Genomic DNA, 16,695 nt, shown 5'->3' on the forward strand with positions numbered 1-16,695 from the left:
AAGGATGGACTATCAAAGGAATATAAATTAAGTCTTTTCTTCTAGAATTTCCTTTCTACTAAAGAAAGGTTTGCTTGTTGAGCATTATTTATACCTCTGAGGTACTTGAACGTTTCCCTCATGAAAAATATGAAAGCAAATAAAGACAGTGAGATTCATCTACTCTTCCCACAGACATGCCATAAACAACCACCGAGTAAGATGCACAAGCGCTACCTATTCATTCCTGATAGCCCTCAAATCTAAACACATTTATACTTGTAGCTTGATACATATTTAAAACCAGGGTGAAATACTACTGTGCCCATGATATTTCTATGGTAGCAATTTTGACATTCTTAAAATATTTTTCTGTTGGGAAAACTGGAACTCCTAGCTAGGTTTCTCATTGTTGCATTCTCTCAAAAAATCTTTCCTGTTTTCAAAAAGATGTTTAGACCAATTTAGAGATATTTATAAGAACAAAGGGTATCCCACAACAAAAAGGGAAAACATGTGTGATAATACAAACCAAAAAGAGAAGTGGGGAAGGGACACAATCAACCAACTACAAAGACAATCAATTTATTGAAAATATATACTGTAAATAGCAAAAACATACAAGAAAAGAGCCTTTTAATCCTTTTTGTACTGGACCCCAACACAGTCCATGTTTCAGCTTGAAAAGCCTTCTCCAGGGGTGTATGAGTGAAACCCAGTAGATGGTGCCAAAGTACAGGTTAGAAAACCAAAAAGGAATGTTCTCTATACACAATCAAAAGCTTGCTACTGAATGTGGTTCCAATAAAAAAAAATGCTGCAAGCTTTCACGTGAGTTGAATGGCGTCGCTCCTAACAGAGGAAGGAGGATACAGAGAAAGGAGCCTAAAAAAGTCCCTGATTTGCTCAGACGCCTAGGTGAGGGGTCTTAGGCATCTGAGCCAATTAGGGCCTTAGACCCCTCCCCATGTATCACATGATGCACTGGGAGGGGAAGGCCCAGCACTGTAGACTTGGCAGTCTCAAAGAAGGAGGGACTGAGCACCCTTCCTGCTCCCATCTTAAAAGGTACTAGGGGTTGAGGGGGGGGTGCCTCCAGTGGCAGGAGGGAGTGGGCATCCCTCCTGCCCTTTTTTCAGGGGGGAGGGTAGGAGATGATTGGAAGGGGAGTGATTGGCACGGGGGGCCTTCGTGGCAGGAGGGAGTGGGCATCCCTCCTTCAGTTTTGTCATGGGAGTATCATTGGGATGGCAGGAGCGAGTAGGTATCCCTTCTGCCATTTGTATTGGGTTCGGGGGGGGGGGCAATAGCTCAGGGGTGTTTGGCTCGGGGGAGGGGCTGTTTTGTTGGGGGTCATTGGTGGTGGGGGACCTTTTTCTTTTTTTAATGGGCCATATATTTTGCGTGTGTAACATACGCAAAATATCCGTGCCATTAAAAAAAACAAAAAACAAACAGCCATTTTTTACAATTGCTAAAACCCCATTTGGAATAGCCAAGCGATGTTAGAGCATCAATCGCTTGGCTATTTTGCATGGTTTTTTACTAATTTGCATGGCCAGATCGGAAAATGGGTGATCAATGGGAAAAACAAGCAGTGGACCATTCTGTGCATCGGGGCGGTAACAGCGATCGTCACTAAAGCTGTAGAAACAGGTTCAGCTATGATTACTGACTTTAGTGCATCTAGCCCTAGATGTGGTTACTACTGCTACGTTGTTCTGAGACTTTTTTCTCCACGCTTTGTGTTTGCAATAGTGATTGGTACGTTCTCACTTTCTGGTTTATTCTCCCTTCAATAGTAGTGTATGAACATTGACATGCGTTAAAGTTGCTATTAGCACACAGCCATTACAAAATTTTATCATGTGAGCATTTGCCACCACCTATTTTGTACGTGTTAAGGGCTAATGCAGTATTCCTGCACTAACCAGTTAGCATGCAGTAATGTAGCTGAACTTAGGCTTCCTTTTATCAAGCTATGTTAGAGCGTTTCAGCACTGGCCAGTGAGGTAAATGATCTGACACTCATTCAATTCCTAGGAAAATACAGTACCTCAATAGCCAGCTCTAAAGTGCCCTACTGCAGTTTGATAATCTTAATGATTAGCACAGGAACACCCACTCCCTCTTGCCATCCCAATTGACCCCTGCCCTTGCGGCAAAATGGCAGGAGGGATGCCTACTTCCTCCTACCATGAAGGACTTCCCATACCAATCGCTCCCCCCAACCACTGCCTCCTGCCATCCCAATGACATCCCTGCCCCAAAACTGCAGGAGGGATGCCCACTCTCTCCTGCCATGAAGGCCACCTCCCCCCCACCAATTGCCCCCATCCCCATTAAAAAAAGATATTAAAAATATATATTTTTAGTGTGCAATTAGCATGTGCTAATTTACATCTAAATAGAGCTTAGTACGAGAAGGTACCCTAAGTGTGGAAGTTGTTAATTCAGTTTTGATTTGGAACCATGACATTAAGGGAGGAATTCATCAAGTCTTTAGCAATGGTCAGTATTCCAATTCTAGGAGTAATCCTTGTCCTCAAGGTTCACCATTATCACCCACTTCGTTTAACATCTATGTTGCTTCCTAGGCCAATCTTTTACAAAGCTTAAATGTAATTTTTTACATTTATGCCAATGGCATCACAATACTGATACCAGTTATTTCTTTTACTACTGAAATAAAAAAACCAGATCACTTTTATCCTAAATAGGATTGAAAAATGGACTATTGAATTTAAGTTAAAATTAAACACTGAAAAAAACAGATTCTTCCTGGCTAGTCCCAACGATAAAATTACGGCTACAACTATTTATTTAAGAGGACAAGAATATCCAATAGTCTCTTCTCTTAAAATTTTAGGAGTTATACTTGGCTGCCATTTAACCCTGGTGGAACATACCGATATGCTTGTTAAGAAATATTTCTTTGCATTATGGAAATTGCATTCCATTAAAAAATACTTTGACCCTACTTCTTTTAGATTATTAGTTCGAGCATTAATCTTATCCATTCTTGACTACTGCAATATAATCTATTTGGGAGTTTATAAAACCATTTTAGGAAGATTAAGGCTAATCCAAAATACAGCGGTCCGTTTAATTTTCAGATTAAAAAAAACAGAACATGTCAGCCCTTATTACCGTCAGCTGCACTGGTTGCCAATGGAAGCAAGAGTTCTTTTCAGATTTGCTTGTATTTGCTAGAAGATGTTATTTGGATTAGCTCTGTTATATCTCTTCTCTCATTTTGAACTGTACTGTTCAATTAGGTCTACTTGGCGTACTGGTTTATTCACTTTTCCTAATCCCAAAAATTGCCGTTATAAAAAATAATTTAATCGATCTTTGGCTTATCAAGCAGGTAAAGTTGAAGTATGGTTAGACGATCTGATTCAACAATCTGCATCTTATTGCACCTTTAGAAAACTGGTTAAGACCTATTTGTTCAAAAAATGTGTTACTTGATTGATGACTATGTCATAGTTTCATACTGTTTTTATATTGTTGAAATATTGTGCTGTCTTTTTGTGTGCTTTGTATCATCACTGGAATGTTCAGTCCTTTTTATTCTGTGAACCGCCTAGAACTTTTTGGGTGTTGGCGGTATAGAAAAATAAAGTTATTATTATTATTATTATTATTATTAAGTGGCACTACTGCGTTAGCGCATGCTAAACTCTAAAGAGGCCCATTTTATTCCTATTGGAATCTTTAGCATTTAGGCCCAGATTCTCTAAATGGCACCGGTAGGCATGTTTTTAACTAGCGCCTAAAACCTCAGCACCAGAATTATGCCTCTGCAGGCCCTTTAGGCCACCTAATACCACAGTAGGAGGTGGCATTAGGTGGGCTAAAGTACCTATGGAGGCACAATTTACATCAAAGGTAGGCACCGGAAATGTAGGCTTGGAAAACCCTGGACTACATTCACGGCGCCTACCTTTGGTAGAGGTGCGATTCTGTAACTGGTGCAGTCATGTGATTGGCATGGGATCAGTGGCCACCGACTACGGTGCTGGTTAGAGAATCCAGGCCTAGTGCATACTATTCGTTAGCGTGCACCAATGCAATTAGCGCATGATAACACAGTAGCACCCCTTGATGAATTCCTCCCTAAAATCACCCATTTCTAACATTTTGGATTTGTGACTTCTTGTATTTTTCCCAGAGATTGCCACAAATATTTTTTCCTATTTGTTTTAAATGTATTCCAATATAACATCATATACTCTCCCTTTGAAAGAGTATAGACACAATTGATTCACATTTAACCAATCTACACCACTCAGTTTTTTATAGACCTCAAGCACATAAAAGAGCAAAATATGATAATGTAGGTATTCCATAAATTATGTACCTCCTAAGGGCAAAGTCCACCTCCAAGAACATCTCTGACTAGGCATATATAACGTGTATATACGCAAGATCAGGCACACAAACTCCAGACAATTTTAGAAGAGGTTGGTTTCTTTTACTGTATTATTGTAAATATTTACTTTTTCCTCCATTAGCAGGCAGGAAAATCAACACACTCAACTTATCGCACATTAGGGATGTACATTCATTAGCATGCATTTGGTTCTATGAAGCATCTTAATTCAGTATATACAAAATTGACTTAACATGTGTTAGTCTATGAATTAACATATGTATAACAAATCTGTGTACATTAAGTTCTAATGTATGTAAAAATATTTTTTTATTAGAACAGATGTCTGAAGCAAAAAAAAAAAAAAAAACAACTGCAGAAAAATCCAAACAAATCTGAAAATGAAATCAAGCCTGTGCACATCTCTACCACTACAGGCATAGGGGCTCATAATAAAAAAAAAAAAAAAAAAAGTCTAAAAAGTGGCCTAAATGGATACTTGGATGATCAAAAAGCCTGATCGTCCAAGTACCCATAATCAAAGCTGGATTTAGACGAATCTAAAAGCAGCTAAAGCCTTTCCCCTGCCTCTAACGCACAGAGAGAAAAGACGCATTTTTAGAGGAGGGGAAAGGGCAGGCGGTGGGCGGGAGGTGGGCCAACCTAGACCTAGGCGTGCAGCAGGTATAACCAAAACTTTAGGCAGGTTGCTTAGTCGGCACTTAGACCAAGTCAAAACAGGTATAAGTGCCGAAAAGGGGCCGCTGAGCTGATCGTGGCTGTCTGCGATCAGCTCAGCGGCCCCAGCAACCTGCCTACCCCCTACAGCAATGATCGCGGCAGGAGAGATGGCTCATCTCCCCTGCCGTGATCCACTCTTCCCCCCCCCAACAACGATCAGGGCAGGAGGGAGCCCAAGCCCTCCTGCCCCGGCCACCCCCAAACTCCCCGACAGGATCGGGCAGGAGGGAGCTCAAGCCCTCCTGCCCTCAACGCAAGGGCCCCCCCAAACCCCGGTCGCCCTCCCGCCAACCCACAGAACACTGCATGGAAGGAGTGGAGAACAGAGATATTGTACCCAGGGTACAAGGAAGGGGTGAGAGAGAGAGGGAAAAAGAAATGTTGGACATGGGGCGGATGAAAGGGAGGGAGAAGGAGGAGGTGGAGGGTGGAGAGGGGAGAAAGAGGGAGATGTTGAATCCAGGAGCAGAAGGGAATGAAAGTGATGCTGCACAATACAGTGAGAACAGAGAGCAGGAGAAATGCTGGACCAGGAGGGAAGAGAGAAGGAACAAGGAGATGTCAGGCTATGAGGGTGGGAGGGGAAGGAAGAGGGAACAGATACTAGACTAGAAGGGTGGGGGAAGGAAGATGCTGGCAATGGTGGAACCCTGTGGGAGAGGACAGGAGGGGAAGAAGAGGGTATCAAGAAAATAGACAAGAGGACAGTGATTACAGCAGATAGAAATATGGTAATGGTGAGTAGGTGGAAGATAAAAGGGAATGGAGGGCTGAGTAAATAGTGAAATGAGGAATGGGAAAGTTAGTGGGTGAAAAAAAGAAGTTTAACTTCTTGTGGTTCCTAGTTCAGTTTTCTCTAAATATTTCTAATTTGTGATTCCCTGTTCTGTATTTACTGAGAGTGTGACAGTACTGGCAAGTGGGGAAATCAGAGGGGAGGCAGGGAGGGGGGGGGGGCCCTACTTTATTTTCTGACCTGGACCTTAGCAGGTTTAACACCAGTCCTGACCTTTGCTGTATGTTCACAGTTTTAAAGCATCCTTCCATACAATTTAACATCCTATCAATTATCCCAGATTTTTTTGTCGTCGTGAATTTATTTATTTAATTATTTATATTCTGCTCTATCACATAACATCGTACTTATAAACTGTATAACCGTAAGTTCAACGCAGTTAACAAAAGATTAATAATAATACGACATAGAAATCATTTAGCTTAATTCACCAGATAGGTTTTCAATTGAGTTCTAAAGCGTTTGTAAGAACAAGCACTACGTAACAATGGTCAAAATTCCCTATCGTAGAAAGCAGCCTAAAATGCTGATGTATGTTCCAAAGATTTTACTCTTACATCTTTGAGGAGATGGAAAAATAAACAAAGCGTGTGATCTTCTTCTATATTTATAGGATGCTGTCATATAGATTGAAGCAATGCCATATACAACTTTGTAACAGAGACAACCCAACTTAAACAAAACACGAGCCTTTACCGGAAGCCAATGCAATTTACGGTAGACGGGTGTCACATGATCATATTTCTTTAGACCATAAATCAATTTTACTGCCATGTTCTGAATTAGTCTAAGCCTAGCCATCTCTTTCTTGGTACATGTTAAGTAGACTATATTAAAATAGTTAAGAAGACTCAGCAGCAATGATTGAACTAAAAGTTTAAAAGCAGAAAACTCAAACTATGGTTTTATGGTACACAAAACATTTCTAGGCAGATTCCAACCCAACAGACACAATTTAGAACAATACAATGTTATCTAAAATCAGAAGATAACATCTCAATTATGTAAAACTAGTCTTTAAGCCCGTTACATTAACGGATGCTAGAATATATGTCTGTCTGTCTTTCTTTCTGTCTGTCTCTCTCCCTGCCCCTTTCTTCTTTTCTTTCTGTCTCCCTTCCTCCCACTATCTGTCTCTCTCCCTGCCCCCTATGCAGCAGTATTTCTCTCCCCCTCCCATCCCTGTGCAGTAGCCACATCAGCATTCCCTTTAAGCCTGTTACATTAATGGGGACTAGTAAAGCCTCCTCCCTCACATGTCCCCTATTTTCAGCCCCAGCTCCAAACCCATTTTTACCCCCACCCCATATCCCCCTTCTCCCATCTGTTCCCTTTCAGCCCGAGCCCCCTTTTCTCACCAGCAGCATTTCTCTCCCCACTCCACTTCCCTGTCCAGCAGCACCTTTTCCCTGCTCCCCATCCCTCTTCATTGCTCCCCAGACCCAGTAGCACCTTTTCCCTGCTCCTCCTGTCCCTCTTCATTGCTCCCCCGGCCCAGTAGCACCTTTTCCCTGCTCCTCCTGTCCCTATTCCCTGCTCCCCCGGTCCAGTAGCACCTCTTCCCTGATCCCCCCGTCCAGTAGCACCTCTTCCCTGATCCCCTGGTCCAGCAGCACCTCTTCCCTGCTCCCCCGGTCCCTTTTCATTGCTCCCCCAGCCCAGTAGCACTTCTTCCCTGCTCCCCCTGTCCCTCTTCCCTGCTCCCCCGGTCCAGTAGCACCTCTTCCCTGCTCCCCCTGTCCTTCTTCCCTGCTCTCTCGGTCCAGTAGCACCTCTTCCCTACTCCCCCTGTACCTCTTCCCTGCTCCAGCAGCATCCCTTACCTGTTTCCCCGGTCCAGTATGCAGCGTTGTGAGCATCGCGGCTGGCTTTTGCGAACCTCATAGGCCGCTCTGTCCCTCGGAAGCACATTCCCTCTGACGTGATCACATATGTCAGAAGAAACGTTCTACTGAGGTGCTGTGTGGCCTGCAAAGTTTGGTACAGCCGGCCGTGATCCTCACAGGAGCAGCGCCCAACCCTCAGTGGCTCCAAGCCCTCCTCCCAGTAGCCGCCGCCAGCGCTGCTCCGCAACACCCTCCTCCAGGCAGCTGCCGTTCCACACCGCCTTTCATGCGCCTTAGCGTGCATGCGCACTCTGCCGACCACAGAACTACAGATCAGGGATCAGGGAACATGGTGGTAAGAGTGCGCATGCGCGCTTAGCATTTTATTATAGTAGATAAACAGATCTTATAAAAATGATCATGTAACAGAAATAAACCCTGTATAAAAAACCTAACATGATTAAACCCTTCCCCCCCTTCCTTTTATAAAACTGTAGTGCATTTTTTAGCACTGGTCATTGTGGTAACAGCTTCGATGCTCATAGAATTCCTATGAGAGTCGGAGTTGTTACCGCTGCAACTAGCGCTAAAAACCACGCTACGGTTTTGTAAAAGGGGGTAAGTGAATCAACAGTTAAACACTTCTTTAAACAGAAATGTTTTTATAGAACTTTTAAAACATTTTAAATCTTGCAAAGCCCTAATTTCAAAGCCCTAATCTGCTCTGGAAGCTGATTCCAAAAGTTAAGGTCTTTTTACATAAAAGATGGAAAAATTCCCATATTCATTAATTTTATTAAAGTCAATTAAATCAAATGCAGCAGATAAATTGATATTATTAATATCATAACCTGTCTCCCTTTACTTAATATTGATCATGAATTAGAGATCAAGGTCCCAACAACTGTTTCTGTGCTGTAATCCTTCGTAAAACGGTGTTTTCTTAAATATTCCGTAAGACCTGCCACCAACCCTTCCATTATTTTTATGAAGACAGGTCTCTAACTTTGTTATTACATCACGCATTATATTTTTGTTCTCAAGAATCAGAATCAGTATTATATTTCCTAAAGGTAATAAAAAAATACTATCCACCGAGTATTATTTAATCACAGAGTAAACCAATGAACGAACTTTTGAGGAAGGCGATTTCAGGAAATAAGTTGGACAACTATAAACTGGACAGACAAATCACCACTCTATTATCTTCTACTACAAACTACAAAACCTTCAAGAGATACCAAAACCATACTCTTCAAAAAATACATAAAACCTATCCAGCACGACCAATCCCAATCCAACATCCAACACTCTCTATACCCTTAATACTCTCTAATACTCTTCTATTTACCAAACGTTATCTAAAACCCCATAATTTACACTATTCCTATCTCCTAAAAACTTCTACTTCCCGTTGATAACTATTTTTACCCGACATTTTTATTACCTTAAAAAAAAAAAAAAAAAAATTTATGTCATCGCTTATTCTATTCCTTCAGATTTTGAATGTAATTCTTGTTTTAATTTGGATGTAATCCGCCTTGAACCGCAAGGTAATGGCGGAATAGAAATCACTAATGTAATGTAACTATCTAGAAAGCAGTGTGATATAGCAATCTCTTTATTAAGAGAGAGGCTTCATCATTCTGCACTTGTATAAAATCGTGCCATTGGAATATTTTTTACCTCAAACTCTCCTGTGTATCTTGTCTTTGAACTTAAGTAATTTTCACCAGACTTTAGTTAGTCTTGATCTTTTCTCAAAAAAAAAAAAATTAGCAAAAAACAAACACTGCTTTTTAAAGTAAGAACCTAATTTTGTCAGGCATGAGGGATGGAGAAATCATGGTATGGGGCTGCCTTGCTGCAAGATTAGTACAGGTTGCCATCAGTAACAGAATGAAGAATTGTACTTTATATCTGAAAATTCTAGAACAGAACATCAGGTCATCCACCCATCAGCTAAAGCTGTATCAGAATCAGGACATGCGGCAAGACAACCACCTGAAACATTCACGTGAGCTTACTACAGAAAGTCTGAAGAGGACTTAAATTTCACATTTTGGATTGGGCAAGTTCAAGCTCTGACCAAAACAATATCCTTTTACAGTTCAGTAAACTGACGACTAGAGAAATACTGAATTGACCACAGTTTGATTGTTTTTTTATTTAAACAGCAGTCTTTATTGAGCTTTGCAAAAGTTGTACAAAACACAAGGAAGCAGTTTTGCTAATTCTGACTTTTTAGTTCAATTATTTTTACCACATTATCACATTTCAAATATCTTTACATCTGCTACAGTCCAAATACTATGGATACACTACCAATGCTTTTGGGATTTTTTTTTTTTTGTGTGTGTGTGTGTTAAAAAAAAATGTACTAGTTTGACCCAGCAGAACAATATTCTCTAGATTCTACCTTCAGCAATGAGGAAGAGTTACTACTTGATGGATGCACTAAGAGCCCCTTTTACAAAGCTGCGGTAGCAAATCTTGGCATATATATTGTAGCCCACTGTAGCCCCGGACAGGGCTCAATAGCACTCCCAGTGGATACCACAAAATAGCACACTGACATGTGACCCAAAATGGAGTCACCCTGCAGGACTGGACTTTAAACAGGAACCATAAATCACAGCTACAACAATTGTAGTTCATAGGAGAATCATTCTATTTTATTCCTTCCTTCACAAAGGTAAGTAGATCATTAATGTAGCAGAAAAATTGTCAGAACTTCAAACAGCCTCAAAACAAAAATACCAAAAGAAGCAAGCAACTAAAACAGCACAAAATAAAGTTCAAGGCTTGCTCTCAGTATTAACTTAGTCTCAGCTGTTTCTGAGGATTCAGTTCTCCACAGAGCTAGTACTGACTGCTCCCAAGCAGGCAGTTTCAAAAAGCACAAATACAGTTCATGGCACTTGTTCCATAGCTCTAGTGCCCAAAAGTTCCATTAAAGCCTCTGGCCAGTTCAATTCACTGCCAGGATAGGAGAGTGTCAGATTTTGCAAACGAAAGGCCTCAATACAGGCTTTCAAAATTCCCGCCCTGGATGATAGCAAAACCTTTCCCAAACAATACACACTCCCAGCTTACCAAAACAAAAATAGTCCCAAACAGTCTAGAGCAAAAAATCACAACTCACTATTTGCAGGTAGAGACCCAGTCTACCTGCATGGCTTCAGAAACATCAGGAGCATACTCTGACAGACTTTCCTCACACTCCATGGGCTCTTCTATTTACCAAACGTTATCTAAAACCCCATAATTTACACTATTCCTATCTCCTAAAAACTTCTACTTCCCGTTGATAACTATTTTTACCCGACATTTTTATTACCTTAAAAAAAAAAAAAAAAAAATTTATGTCATCGCTTATTCTATTCCTTCAGATTTTGAATGTAATTCTTGTTTTAATTTGGATGTAATCCGCCTTGAACCGCAAGTAGATGAGAACATTTCAAATGACCAAGCTAATCTACACAATATAGTACAGATAATATCAGAGAGAACAGAGAATGTTAAATAGTCTCAAGTGTAAGCAGTCAAAGTTGATGGTGGTGGGGGCAATTATCATTGTGAGCTACCATTAAGCTGTGTTATTTTCCTGTTAACCCCAGCATTATTATATAAAAACATAAGAATAGCCTTACTGGGTCAGACCAATAGAAACATATAAATAGACGGCAGATAAGGGCCACAGCCCATCCAGTCTGCCCACCCTAATGACCCTCCCCTACCTTTGCCCTGTGAATAGATCCCACGTGTCGATCCCATTTGGCCTTAAAATCAGGCACGCTGCTGGCCTCAATCACCTGCAGTGGAAGACTATTCCAGCGATCAACCACCCTTTCAATGAAAAAGAATTTCCTGGTGTTACCTCGTAGTTTCCCGCCCCTGATTTTCCACGGATGTCCTCTTGTTGCCGTGGGACCCTTGAAAAATAAGATATCTTCCTCCGCCTCGATGCGGCCCGTGAGATACTTGAATGTCTCGATCATGTCCCCCCTCTCTCTGCGCTCCTCGAGCAAGTATAGCTGTAATTTGTCTAGCCGTTCTTCGTCCATGTGGCCCAGTATCCCGTCTTCACAGAGGCCAACCCAAGTTACAAGTAACTGGCAAAAATCCAAATAGTCGCAGCATTCCATGATACTGCCCCATTTCTGCCTCAACAGCAGACTATGGACTTTTCCTCCAGGAACTTGACCAAACCTTTTTTTAAAACCAGCTACATTAACTGCTCTTACCACATCCTCTGGCAAAGCGTTCTAGAGCTTAACTATTCTCTGAGTGAAAAAACTATTTCCTCCTATTGGTTTTTAAAGTATTACTCTGTAACTTCATCAAGTGTCCCCTAGTTTTTGTAAATCTTGATGCTGTAAAAAAAAAAAATCAAAACCCGTTCTACCCCACTCAGGATTTTGTAGACTTCAATCATATCTCTTCTCAGCCATCTCTTTTCCAGGTTGAAGAACTCTAACCTCTTTAGTCTTTCCTCATATGAGAAGAGTTCCACCCTTTATCAACTTGGTCGCTCTTCTTTGAACTTTTTCTAATGCCTGGTAAAACTTTCAACCGTATTTATTTATTTAGTTTTAATCTAGTTCTAGTCACATAAAAAGGGACGTATGCTAAAAGAGCATAAATTAGTGGTAAAATAGCACAGCTTAACAGTAGCCCATGTTGTCAATATCCCCTAGTGTTGCAAACCAAAACAGACAAAACATTCCAAAATTATGTAAACTCTAGGGGCCTGACTTTTAGGGATAGGGATTTAATACTGCCTTCTTGTAGTTTTACAATCATACTCAAAGCAGTTTACATGCAGGTCCTTCAAGCATTTCCTCTATCTGTCCTGGTGGGCTAACAATTTGTCTAATGTACCTGGGGACACTGGGTAAGGAGCAGTGTTGTTCAAATTATTAGATCAAAGTACTTAAGTTAAAATAAAAAATAAATGCATGTTTTAATACTTAAGTAAAAGTACATTAAGGAACACATAAAAATGTACTTAAATGAAAGTAAAAGTAGTGCTAGATGTTATACCTTTTGAGTAAAAGTAAAAGTACCATGACAACAATGAATGCAACACTGTTAACATTTTTATCCCAAATTTTAGGCAAATCACTTTGAGTTTTGGTGACATCAGTAGTAGACACAAGGTTTACAAAGAAATGTATATTGATACAAGATCCTCGGTATGTGTCACGTTAGGATAAAAACTTGTATTGCTAAATCTTGTACTGTAACTGTGACAATTTTAACCTATAAACTATGTATTACAGATACGGGTTGCGTTAGGACAGGGGTAGGCAATTGTGGTCCTCGAAAGCCGGAGACAGGTCAGGTTTTCAGGATATCCACAATGAATATGTATGAGATGGATTTGCATGCACTGCCTCCTTGAGTTGCAAATCTATCTCATGCAGATTTATTGTGGATTTCCTGAAAACCTGACCTGTTTCCGGCTCTTGAGGACTGGAATTTCCTACCCCTGTGTTAGGACAACATCTTGTACCAGAAAAACAAAAAAATAAAACTTGTACTACAGCAGGGATCTCAAAGTCCCTCCTTGAGGGCCGCAATCCAGTCGGGCTTTCAGGATTTCCCCAATGAATATGCATTGAAAGCAGTGCATGCACATAGATCTCATGCATATTCATTGGGGAAATCCTGAAAACCCGACTGGATTACGGCCCTCAAGGAGGGACTTTGAGACCCCTGTACTACAGTGTTTCCCTGAAAATAAGACACTGTCATATTAATTTTGGGCACAAAAAACTCATTAGATCTTATTTTGGGGGTAGGTCTTCTTTTTTTCATGTACAATTATCATCTCTCCCTCTCCTCCACCCCAATTCTTCCTCTTTCCCTTATCCCCCCCTCCCCTTTCACCCATCACCTTGTGCCTTCCCTCTCTCCCTTCCCATCCTCCCATCCCATCCCTTGTGCAACAGAACCATTGCACAGCTTTAATCCCTCCCTTCCTGCCATCCTCCCATGTAGCATCTTTCTATCGCTGCTGATACTTCCATCTCTCCCTCCCATTAGAACGCCGCCAACCGCAGTGTCAGCAAAAATCTAATCAGGTTACTTTGCGGCCATCAGCAACGCGTCACATGGAACGCCCGGGAGGGAGAAGGCCGAGAAGCAGCCTGATTAGATTTTTGGTGACGCTGCCATTTGCAAGGTATATCAGTCTCACAGTCAGCAGCATTCTAATGGGAGGGAGAGATGGAAGTGTCAGTGGGGGTCCAGCTGCACGGTGGTGGTGGTGGGGGGGAGGGGCGTAGCAGGAAACGTTGCTGCTGGCAACTAGGGCTTATTTTTGGGGTAGGGCTTATATTAAGACCTACCCCGAAAATCATACTAGGGCTTATTTTTGGGTTAGGTCTTATTTTCGGGGAAACACGGTATAACTATGGCAAATTATAACCTGTTAACTGTGTATTATGGATGTTAACCTGTAACCCGTCCTGAGCTCTCTGGGGAGGATGGGATAGAAAACAGATTAAAAATAAATAAGGTTGAAGGTTTTACCAGGCACAGTATAGGTAACAAGAAAGCTAGCAGCCATGATTTCTAGTGGAGCTGAAAGTTTCACAGAAATCTAATGCCTCAACTTCTTTGATATCTAATCCATCCCTTGCATCTTCATCTTTGCTATCATCATCATGCTGTCCAAAATACAGAGACGGTTTACAAGAAAATTGGAATCAGTATCTGTTGTTCCAACAATTTTTTGTTTGATGACTAACTCTGTATTAACATCTTCAAGAACTGACACAAGAACGTCAAACACGTGTGAACCCTTCAGTCTTCTTAAGGTTACACAAGCAAGACTTCCTTTCTAAAAGCTATCAATCCAGTGAATAGTCACCCCAATATAAAATTTTCAATAAGATGACCAGCAGCGGTCATTTGTGGAAGAGATGTCTGTTCATCAAGAATTTAAATCAGGGGGAGGGGGTCAGTCTAGAATCTATGTTAAATATTTAAAAAACAAAAACAACTACCGATGAACTTAATAATGTTAACAATTAAAGCATTATCATCTAATTGGAAGGATTTTTCTAAATTGGATTATAATATTTGGTGGAACATGTTATGCTTGCACACTAAATATGAGAAAATATATGCAATTAAGAGTGGCAGTTTGAGAAAATTTAAGAAAATGTGAGATTGTTTATTTAATTTTAATGAATAGTTGCTGATATTATATTGGATAATATGTTAGTATTGTTACAACAACCTAGGACTAATTTGTTTTTTATATACTTGTGTACTTTATTAAATAAATAAATATTGTGTATGTTAGTCTATTTTGTTGTAATTTTATTTATTTATTTTAAGAATTCTATACTGTTTACAGCTAAAAGGTTAACAGAACATACATACATAATTTTAGAACATAATAAAATAAACATACAAACAGCCTTAAAATTCATAGTTAAAAAAAATACTAAAATGAGTTTGCATAGAAACAGAGCTTAAGAATAACATAATAAAAATTAATGGCATATAATAGACACAAATGAATAACATTTTTTCATCTCAAAAAAATTTCAATAAAAAATTTATGAATAAAAGAAAGAAAAGAAAGTGGCAAAACAGGCACACAAACAAACAAAAAAAATAAACCAGTTTCAGCTTCTTCTCTAATTCAACATTACCCAAAACAACACTTCTGTGGCTGCAGACCGGTTCAACATACACAGACAACTCCATGGTTCTCATAGGTTATATTCCCTGGACAGCAAAACTTAAAATGAGATCATCTATTATTTTTTTATATGATGAGGTCTGCATTAACAAAACCCTGTTCCAGTTTTTGCTGCTTCATTCAATTAACTGACGATTTATCACTTTCATAATTTGTCTGCTTCTGACTATGGGGCCTTTTTACTAAGATGTGCTAAGTCCTAACACTGGCTTAGCATGCCAAAAAAGGCTTATTGAAGGATATTTTATGGTTATTTTCCATTTTGGATGTGCTAACCACTTGTTTTTTTGTTAACATTTCTTTTTGGAGAGGGCATGCCGGGGTGGAAAATGGACAAGAAAAACCTATTTAGGTAGTACACGCACTAACTGAATAATGTAGGATTAAGGCTGGAACCCTTGTGTCTCATAATAGGAGGTGGTAAGTGCTCCTGCATTATTTGCAGTTGTCACATGCTAATGCCAAAATTAGCGCACAATTTACAAATAAAATTTAAAAATGCCCTATTTTATGGGCATATTAGAAAACTTAGCACAGAGAAAAGTCCCACGTTGGGAATTTATCTGTGATTACTCAAGTTGATTCATTGGTAAAAAAAAAAACAAAAAACCAAAACAAACTTTTTTATGCTTTGGAAACTTATTAGATCATATTTTGATGATAAATCATTTAGACTATTGGTTCAGTCTTTTGTACTGAGTACTCTGGACTATTGCAATATTGTGCACCTGGCAGTCAACCAAAAAAACCTGGCTCGACTTCAATTAATACAGAATAGAGCAATTTGTCTGATTTTTACATTTTTAAAAATTGGACCAGGTTGCCGTTATAAAAGATATCATAATCGGCCACTGTCATTGCAAGCAGTTACTTGGGATACTGATTTTTGTCAATTATTTTTTACATCTACATCATATCAAAATTCTAGGAAACTATTAAAGACTTAACACCCTCCCCCCCCCTTTATAAAACCACGGAAGCGGTTTTGAGTGCAGGCCGGTGTGCTGAATGCTTTGCGCTACTCCCAACACTCGTAGAGTTCCTATTAAAGAATGACACGGCGACAAAGTTTTCCCTGTCCCCGCAGGAACTCATTTTCCTGTCCCTGCCCCATTCCTGCAAGCTCCATCCTCATCTACACAAGACTCAAACACTTTAAAATCATAAGTGTTTGAGGCTTCTGTGGTTTAAGCAGAGCTTACAGGAATGGGACAGGGGCAGGGACAGCGACAAAACTTGCTGGGACGGGACG

General features: G+C 40.2%; 1 protein-coding gene across 10 annotated transcripts in view; it reads right to left on the bottom strand.

The window, feature by feature from the left end:
- The window catches only part of ZMIZ1 (zinc finger MIZ-type containing 1), a 1,043,290-nt gene that overhangs the window by 757,143 nt on the left and 269,452 nt on the right, over positions 1–16,695 (bottom strand). The gene's annotated exons all lie outside the window — the stretch shown is intronic.

This window comes from Geotrypetes seraphini, chromosome 4 (assembly GCF_902459505.1).
Source record: "Geotrypetes seraphini chromosome 4, aGeoSer1.1, whole genome shotgun sequence".
Lineage (NCBI taxonomy): Eukaryota > Metazoa > Chordata > Amphibia > Gymnophiona > Dermophiidae > Geotrypetes > Geotrypetes seraphini.